This window comes from Limanda limanda, chromosome 2, assembly GCF_963576545.1.
Source record: "Limanda limanda chromosome 2, fLimLim1.1, whole genome shotgun sequence".
Lineage (NCBI taxonomy): Eukaryota > Metazoa > Chordata > Actinopteri > Pleuronectiformes > Pleuronectidae > Limanda > Limanda limanda.
Window position 1 is genome coordinate 25,699,835 of NC_083637.1, and position 9,408 is coordinate 25,709,242.

The following is a 9,408-nucleotide window of genomic DNA, read 5'->3' on the forward strand; positions in this document are numbered from 1 at the left end:
GTTTAGAGCGTGTGTTGCCCCCATGAAGCTAAATGTTACACGTGCAGTGAACACATAAGCAGAGCAACAATTTAATTACAGAGCTCAGGCACCGAAATGAGGTACCTGAATCTGCATTGTGATGCGGTTCGGTAGGTACCAGTAACTGATTAGCATCAGATTTCGGTACCCAACCCTGATGTTGGGCAAGGCCATAAAGAGGCTGAGAGCGACAGAGCCGAGACAGAGGACAGTAACCAGAGACTCTCTGTCCTTATCTTAGATTCACTTTGTTCATGGAAATAAATCCATCATATTATGTTTTTTTTTCTCTCTCTCTCTCTCTCTCTCTCTCTCTCTCTCTCTCTCTCTCTCTCTCTCTCTCTCTCTCTCTCTCTCTCTCTCGCGTGCAAACTATTGCAGCATCTCAGTGTGATATCAGTGTTACGATATAGTGTTGATAATCAAAGTGAGTCCATGCATATATAAATGTACAAAGTCGTTATCCTCTATATGGCTGCACCAGTGTTACCCAATGCTCTGCCTGCTAGCTGTCAATCAAACAGGAACATGGACAGAAAGCAGCTCCATCTTGTTAAAAGAGTAAGGTGTCTCCGTCTTTTACAGTCGATGATTGTTCTTGACCCTTGCGCCCTGAATCAAATTTCCTGCCTCACACTGCACGAGAACACTACACTTAATGTGTGTGAGTCTGTGTGTGGTCAATGAGGCATGGCTTGTTGCTGCTATAGTGACATGATTTGGTTCTTTTCATTTAGTAGTGAAACCTTTTCTCTGACCATGAACGGTTCGAGACGAGTGTGATCGATACTGCTGCTGTCAATAACACTGGCAGCCTCCCAGTCACATTGTTTAAGAACCACTCACATAGAAGGCGTCTTAGTAATTGTGTTTCATTTTAAAAAGGGGTTTGATTCACTATTGACAAACTTCTGCAACTCACCATTGAGATGTAGTTAACAATTCCTCCAGCAGATAATGTGCAGCAGAGAGCTGGGGGGGAAGCAAATTAAGAGGAGGTAAGGGATCATTTGTAATCCATAAAATAATGAAAAAAAAAGGTTTCAATCATTACATACATTTACATTCACTAAATACAGATTTTTTTTCAGATCTGCACCTAAATTACACACACCTATAAATATAATTCAAGATTTTACATCAAGATCCATTAATCTTTCTCTGAGAAATGAAATAATAATCTAATACTTAAGACAGTGAAAAGTCCTTAGTACCAGCACATTCTCTCTCTCTCTCTCTCTCTCTCTCTCTCTCTCTCTCTCTCTCTCTCTCTCTCTCTCTCTCTCTCCCTCTCTCTCGCGTGCGTGCAAACTATTGCAGCATCTCACTGTGATATCAGTGTTATGATATAGTGTTGATAATCAAAGTGAGTCCATGCATATATAAATGTACAAAGTCGTTACCCTCTATATGGCTGCACCAGTTACCCTGTGCTCTGCCTGCTAGCTGTCAATCAAACAGGAACATGGACAGAAAGCGGCTCCATCTTGTTAAGAGTAAGGTGTCTCCGTCTTTAACAGACGATGATTGTTGTTGACGCTTGCGCCCTGAATCAAATTTCCTGCCTCCTGTAGCAAAGATGACAAGAAGGATGCAAATCTTCACTTCAAAACACCATTTCATTTAATGATGGGTTATGTCACTGACAGTCTTCCATAGCCTAGAGCTTTTATTCCTTTAAAACCCACTTCTCCATCACAAGGGTTAGTGGTTATAAGCAATTATATAAATTCTTTGTATAACTCCAGACAAAGGGTTGTCTAGCACGCATGTCATCTTCCTGTCATTCTGCCTATAGTGCTGTCAGCGATGTCAAGATGACAGACAAGTACGACAAGTGATGTGTTCGATTGATTGTGTACATCTGAAGTCAGGATTTATGTGTATTCAACTGGAGCTTTTCACTTGGAGTATGACACACATCGAGAAAGAAATTGGAGGAGAGCAGAGTCCCTGCCATAAGTAGCAGCAAGGGGACCAACTCTCAAGTTGAGGGTTGAGGGGTGGGGGGTTTCAGACCGTGGCAGGTCTTGCCCTGGTAGCCACTGCCAGTCAGTCTCGCTGTGGTCTTTATTGGGTTACAGCTATCACAGAAGACCAGGTGGCTAACAGGCTGCAGCCAGTCCACTTCTGGGAAGGACACTCTCAAACACACACACACACACACACACACACACACACACACACACACACACACACACACACACACACACACACACACACACACACACACACACAGCAGATTTGCAATTACAGATTCATGCACACATCTACACAAAGGGATACAAAACCGGTCGCACACATTAATGCACACAAACACAGTCAGTGACTCCAGTCAGATTTTGCAGCTGTTGCCTTCTGTGCACGTCAGAATTTATCGTAGACAGGGGGGGTCGTAAAAACGGGTCAGCACCAGCATCAATAAAGCTGAATGACGACAACCGTGTCAAATGATTGTCCCGTTTCTCCAATGCAGCTTAGGTTGATTAAACTAATATGTCACCATGGCGATATTTTGCTCTCTCAGAGACAGTCTCTGTGTATGAGGGGCCGTGAGGGACATTATTCAGAATACCCTCTCACACACACAACTGAAATGCTCTCACACACACTACTGAAAAACTATACGCTCACACACACAACTGAAATGCTCTCACAGACACTACTGAAAAACTATACCCTCACACACACAACTGAAATGCTCTAACACACACTTATTAAAAGCTCTCACACGCACATATGAAAAGCTCTCATACAGACATATGAAAATTTCAGTTGAAACGGAAGGTGTTTCAGTTAAAAAGGAAGGTGATCAAGGATGGAATCTCGACCATGTGCTCAACAGCCCTCAACCAATTTAGCAGAAGCAACGGCATTACTCAACAATATATTGGCCTCAGCGGAGGCAATCAGGACTCTGTCTAGGCCTCAACTGTTCGGCAGCAGCCGGCCGTTGCAGCAGCTCCAGGTGCGGATACACTGGACAGCCAGCTAGCAGCTCTCTTTCCGTCTCGGCAGCGCAGCGGCGTGCCACTGTCTGCTGCAGGTCCAGTCAGGAGAAACTGTGCACCTGCACCCCGCTATCAAGCGCAGCAGTGCTTCGGCACATGGACATCTAAAGGCATGAGGAGAAAAAGGTAATTATACGTAGTCGGAGTTTGAAATTATCTTCATATTACCAGTTCAGTAAAGTTGGCAAGATATTCACAGATTCGGACTTCACGGATCAATAAATCATGAGCTAAACGTTGTTAAAGCCAGTGTTGGGAGTAACGCGTTACTTTAATTCCACTACTTTTAGCGGTAACGAGCATGTAACAAAGCATTTTTTTAAATCAAGTAACGCAGTAACGATTACTTTTTCGTTAACTATTTCGTTACTCGCGTTACTCTCTTTTGTGAAAAATGAACACTTGCAGACAAGAAGACAAGGTTGGACGTCAGACTATATTTTCACGGACCGGCCGTTAAGGTTCGGCTACGGAGCCTCACTACGGAGTCCCTCTGGTACGGACTCTGGTGACATCGACAGATATTTTTTTTTATTTAACGAAATTAACGAATTGTTAATACGCGGCCTGAAATTAATTATTGCGTGGTAAGTTATCAGCAAGACGGAGACGAACGGATCCCAAAGCTCCATTACTCACACGATGCGCTTCTGTGCGCTTTGGAGAGCTTGTTTTGTTATTTAAAATAAAAAATTAATTCGTTAGTTCAAAATGATTCCACCGATGTCACTACAGATATGATGTCGCAAATGGAAACAGAGTTGTTAGTGTTGTTGTGGCGATCTCAGGGTATTCTGCCGTGACTTGAATCCATGACACCGGCAGAGTTGTTTTCTCAAACATATTTTTAAGGCCGCCGTCACTTTTGATCTCCAGCAGCTGATCTTCTTAAAACAGACATGCTGGATTCACCGGGTTTGTTGACAAATGGGTCCGACAAATAACGTGTTGGTTTGTGTTCAGCGAAAAAGTGACGTGGCTGAAGTGTCTGGGTTCTTACTTAGAAGTAGCCTCCATAACAAACCGTCCTGATGCTCCTTGTGATGCTAGGTATCTGAAAGTACAACCCTTGAGGACCTTCAGATGACAAAGGAACCTCTACTTGACTACTTGGCCAATGCAGGATGTCTGAGGCCTATGCGATCTATAGGAGACAGGGATTTGCTGGTACATGACATTGTCATGTTCCAGGTCATCTACAGGGTTCAAGGTCCATTTCAAAGGTATTCAGAGGTGTTGGTTGTTTGCAGTCAGATTAATCAGAATAGCAATCGGAATTTTAGCCATAGACCAAAAAAAATATATTATTTTTATATAAAACTAAGCAAATTGACAATGCACAAGTGAATTAGTAACCGTAATTAAATTCTGCAAAATTCCATGTTATTTGTACAGATTCTGTGAAGGACTGAAAACTCTTGGGGTTCTGGAGAAAATCCAAAGGCATCCAGACAGCTTTCGCCCCTTGTTCTGCTATGAGCCAAGCACTCTGACTGCTGACCAGGTGGATGATGTTTTCAGAATTTGGCTGTCTCCAGAAGGGAGCAACAAGAGAGCTGCTGGGAGATAGTTGTTTCCTTCTGGAGAGACTATCTCCAGGATGCAGAGGGTAATTGACAGTTTAGTGTAAAAGTAAACCTATGTGTCCATTTATATTTTAGTGTTATTGTTTTTTATTTTTGTGCTTTTTTGTGTGTTTTTTTTTTTTTTTACAAAACATACTTATAAGTATTAAGTACAATACTCTTGTTTGACAATTTATTTAATATCAACTGATATGAGTTGCTGTTTCATATATATGTTAATTGGACCAACTATCACTTACAATGTTTTTCCTGTTTTTATAGAGGAAGAAGGGCCATCCAAACCACAAAAAATATTGTCCTTTGCAACTGGAGCATCTGTGCTACCACCGATTGGCTTTTCTCCAACTCCCTCTGTCCAGTTCATTCAGAAGGAAGATGACGACTTCTCCTGTACACCGATGTTCCCTCTGGCCAACACATGTGTCAACTGCATCAAGTTGCCACTACATGTGTCATATCAACAGTTTAAGGAAAAGTTCGACTTCGCTTTAGGGAACTCATATGGGTTTGGCAGGGCATAAACGTATGCTCTGTCTATGAAAAAGGAAAAAAAATACAACTGTTCTTCCCCTCACACTGATATTGCCGTCTGCAGTTACGTTTTCAATTGTTAAAGTATATTGAGTCATCTCCCCTTGTCTGTCTCTTATCCGTCCGTCTCTTATGTGTCTGTCTGTTTCTCCCTCTGCCTGTCTCAGTCTCAGCTTGTCTCTCAGTCTGTCTTTTTGGAAAAAATATGTTGAACAAATGTTTATGTTAATTTGTTTTAATAAAACAATGTTAAAACTTTAACACAACTGTCAACAAAACCTTACATAACTCCCATGTTTTTCATAGAAGAAAATGCAGAAGAGAAGAAAACACATCTATTCCATGGTTCCCATCATTTTCAAGTGGATTCACTTGTTGAATACTGTTCATTGTGGTCTCATTAATGGTTACATCAATGTCTGGAATTCTAACATTATTATTGGTTTGAAGTTCAGGTAATGGCCCTTCTTCATCAATGCCATAGTAGTTATGGTCATCAAAAATGTCATTTATAATGGGATGGATTCCTACATTGTTTATGACCCCTGTATGCCACAGCTGAAGAGGAGTCGCCCCCCCTTGTGTGGACAGGCCATGGTTGTTCCACTGGTTGATAAATTCGGTTACTGCCCTTTCAATTCTTGGTAAATAAACATAATGCAGACAAAATAGATGTAGTTCATTCAATCAATCAAGTATACCCTGTTCCTCCATGAAGTTAAAAATATTAATAAAGTGTCTAGATACAACTCTATTCAATTCTGCCCATAGTCTCTCAATCCTTTGGTTGTGCACTGAAACACCTGTAATAACACTCCGACTGTTCAGTCCTCTTCTCTCCAACATAAAATGAGCAACATGTATATTTTCCATACCATGATCACATCTGACCCGTAAGGGCAAACCAAAGTTCTCTACTCCTCCCAAAAATAATGACAAGACACTTAAGGCTCTGTTGTTAGATAAGCACCGTAAGTATATAATGGTCCGACTGAAGCCATCAACACAGCCATGAAAGACCATCCGCCATCTAATCAGCTTGTGGTTGCCGTCAAAATGCCTGTTGGGAGATATAAAGTACATTAAATAAAAAAATATATAGGTAAAGCTTGCAAGTATATCAAAGTGTTGATTACCTTTATTGATAATACAAAACAGTTACAATGTCAACTTACCATAATTGGTTGGGGGCCTGAACACTATAGATCCTTCGGCGTATGGCATGACGGCGTCTAAATGACCGCCCGATGGGATCCACTTGATCGAGGCTCTGTCTGACCCGCCAACGCTGAACCCTTAAGCCACGTGATCTCAGGCTTCCAAGAACGTATGTTTCACCTGCATTTGGAGTGTTCTGTAGTATATTAGTCACAACGCTGTCCAGGTCTTGATTTGACAATATTGCATATCTTATTGGCTCAACTCCCAGAGTTTGTCTGTGTCTGTATAGGGTTCTTCGACTGATTCCAAAGCACAATGCAATTCTCTGCCATGTCATACCAATGGATACACAGTGAGCAATCTGTTCGGCGGCTATGCTGTATCGGGGCCGACCTGGATGGCCAGTCAAGAGTGTTGGGGGTATCAAATTGTTGGTCACATCACTGGATCCCTGTCTGGCCTCATGTTCATAAAGCAAGTTGCGAAAGCATATACACAATGATCCTAGTAGATTACTCACATCACTATCATCATGATTATATCTAGACACAGCAAGAAATGCAGATAGAGTTTGTGTATGATCATCAAGCTCTCTATAAAGCCTCTCCTGACTGAAATTGTTGGACTCCTCCCTTTGCAATGAGTCAATGCATTGCAGAGCACTAGTAAAAAAACTTACAATATCCTCTTCATTGCCTCTCACCTCAAAAAATAAAGTTTGGACGAGAAAAACAAGGAGGATCAGGTGAACATGCATTGTGGTTGAAGTACTATTTCAAATCCAGTAAAAGCACATGCACTTCCTGGTGTGGACTTCCTGTTTCCTTCAGTTGAAAGGAAGGCCTTCCTTTTTAATTGTAATGCTCGTATTCACCACTGAACCATTATATTCCACAATACTATGCAAGAGCATTTCAGTTGTGTATATGAGCACATTTCACTAGTATGTGTGGGAGATTTTCAGTAGTGTGTGTGAGAGCTTTTCAGTAGTGTGTGTGAGGAGAGCATTTCAGTAGTGTGTGTGAGAGCTTTTCAGTAGTGTGTGTGAGTGCATTTCAGTAGTGTGTGTGAGAGCTTTTCAGTAGTGTGTGTGTGTGTGTGTGTGAGAGAGAGCGGCGTTTTTCAGTTGTTTGTGTGAGAGCATTTCAGTAGTGTGTGTGAGAGGGTATAGTTTTTCAGTAGTGTGTGTGAGAGCATTTCAGTTGTGTGTGTGAGAGCGTATAGTTTTTCAGTAGTGTGTGTGAGGGCATTTCAGTTGTGTGTGTGAGAGCGTATAGTTTTTCAGTAGTGTGTGTGAGAGCATTTCAGTTGTGTGTGTGAGCGTATAGTTTTTCAGTAGTGTGTGTGAGAGCATTTCAGTTGTGTGTGTGAGAGGGTATTCTGAATAATGTCCCTCACGGCCCCTCATATATGTGTGTGTCTCACCTTCTTGTACTTTCGACCATTGGTCTCCATCTGTCTCCTTGTCATCTTCCTGTCTCTCTCCTCACCTCTCTCTCTTGATGGTGTTCCCCTGTATGATTCTGACTCTTGATGCATTTACCAACCAACCATCGTTCCCATTGCTATTCTGTTTATTTTTTTAATTACTTTTCAACATCATCTGCTACTGAAAGGGATTCACCATCCTTGATCTGTTGAGATGAAGCTATGAGGCACACAAGCATACTGCGTGCATCTTAACAGTAAATCCATGTTGACTCGTGAATGAAAAAATTCAAGGTCGGTTTCTACCACTCTTTGATGTAGAAAAATACAGTAAAGCACATTAAAATCCCCTTTTGAGTCCTTTCTAATGAATTTGAAGGGATGCGTAAAGAAAATCCACTGATAGGAGAACTATAAATAATTTAAAAACAAGGTAGACATGACCGAAACATCTGAATGTTTCATGAGTGCTGAATGCGCCTCCTGGGAGATATGTTGTACAGTCAAACAGGGGATCTGGTTTCCTGTTTAAGGTCGCTCTTCTCGTCTCTCTGATTCCCATCTTGCTTTGATTCTATTGCCGACTTTTATTTCTCTCTGTACTGCCTTTGTCTTTGCTCTCTCTCTCTCTCTCTCTCTCTCTCTCTCTCTCTCTCTCTCTCTCTCTCTCTCTCTCTCTCTCTCTCTCTCTCTCTCTCTCTCTCTCTCTCTCTCTCTCTCTCTCTCTCTCCTGCTCTCTCTCTCTCTCTCTGTATCTCTGTTCTCCTCGTCAGTGATGGGAATTAATAGCTAAATTGAGAAGCTAATCACTGCATAGTGACTGAGCAGGGAGAGAATATTTGATGCTCATCATTTGGCCTCAGTGGGAGAAAATTAAGATTAGAGGAGAAGGGTGAAAAGGACAAGTGGAGGTGGAACTACAGGGAGGGAGGATAACATATTAGGGGAAAGCTGTAGGTAGCAATAGAAGGAATAGAATATATATAAAAAGGACAGCACCTTATTTCTATGTTCACGTCTGGAAACATCATCAGTTTCTGGAATCATCATGTTTGCCAACTCAATCCTCCGCGGTGCTCCTCTCTTGAGCCATGTTTTTTTTCCCCTCAAAGCTGTCTACCCTGTCAACACTGATGCTTCTCCTCCGCTCTCCCTTACTTCCCACCAAGATGAAGGCTTGTCAGACACACATCAGGCAGCAAAGCCCCTGAATCTAACCTCGACTGTAAAGCTCCACACTATCCAAATTCAATAACCACCCCCCTTAGAGAGTTTACTGTTGAAGGCCCTCATCCAGGGGGATCTCCCGAGGGTCCATCAACACCTGCTGAATAGATTTGTGTAGTGGATAAAGACAAGAAAATTATTCCTGCTTTTAACACGCTGAGGGAATTTCAGTTGTTTCTTCAGAACTACCATCAGGTCATATGTTCCCAGGCTTTTATAAAGGTCATAGTGTGTTTCAAGGGCATGTTTCCATCATAACATCAGCAAATAGCTTTTAACACTGACCTTCAAACTTTAATAATGTCTCCATCTGTAACGGTTGTCTCCTGTGGGATTCAGTAGCTGCTCAAGATATGCTCCAACATTGACTCTCAGGCTGCGAATTTGAAAGTTTAACAAGCAACAGCATGTATGGATTTCTTTATGTAGTTAGCTGGTGCTGC